Source organism: Tursiops truncatus, chromosome 10 (genome assembly GCF_011762595.2).
Source record: "Tursiops truncatus isolate mTurTru1 chromosome 10, mTurTru1.mat.Y, whole genome shotgun sequence".
Classification (NCBI taxonomy): domain Eukaryota; kingdom Metazoa; phylum Chordata; class Mammalia; order Artiodactyla; family Delphinidae; genus Tursiops; species Tursiops truncatus.
Genome location: NC_047043.1, coordinates 99,201,625 through 99,202,209, shown reverse-complemented (window position 1 = coordinate 99,202,209; position 585 = coordinate 99,201,625). Strand labels below are relative to the sequence as shown.

Sequence of the window (585 nt, the reverse complement as noted above, 5' to 3'; positions counted from 1 at the left end):
ATTCCTGGGATGAAATTCCTGCTCTGCCACGTCCCAGCAGTGCATTCTTGGGCAAGTGACTTAACCTCTCTGTGCTTCAGGCGCCCAACTGTGAGACAGAGATAATGAGCCCTATACGTGGTTGGGTTTCTGGGAAGAGAAAATGAAACGGTATAAGAGAATGACACGGCACATAGTAGGGACTTAATAATAGTTTGCGGAATGAAAGAATAAACTTTAAAAATGAACAAACAGTGCTCGCTTCGGCAGCACGTATACTAAAATTGGAACGATACAGAGAAGATTAGCATGGCCCCTGCACAAGGATGACACACAAATTCGTGAAGCGTTCCATATTTCTAAAAAAAAAAAGGAACAAATATTTCCTCAGAATGCTCTGAACTCAGCACATGGAAAAGTTAGCTAATTTTCCGGAATGGAGCCTGGGGGTTATCTAAACTCCTGTGCCTGCCCTTTATTGCTATCTCCTGATTTCAGAGAAGGCCGTGGACCACCTAGCCCTCAGTGGCATGCACTCTGAGGAGCCATTCAAGCCAAGGACTGCAGAGGACTGAGTCCCTGGAGTGTAAACTGAGGCAGACCAGC

General features: G+C 45.8%; 1 non-coding gene across 1 annotated transcript; it reads left to right on the top strand.

Moving 5' to 3' along the window:
- The first annotated feature begins 233 nt into the window (after nt 1-233).
- LOC117314039 (U6 spliceosomal RNA) lies at nt 234-340 on the top strand. The gene has a single exon (XR_004528722.1). It is a non-coding gene; the product is annotated as a U6 spliceosomal RNA (small nuclear RNA).
- The last annotated feature ends 245 nt before the right edge of the window (nt 341-585 follow it).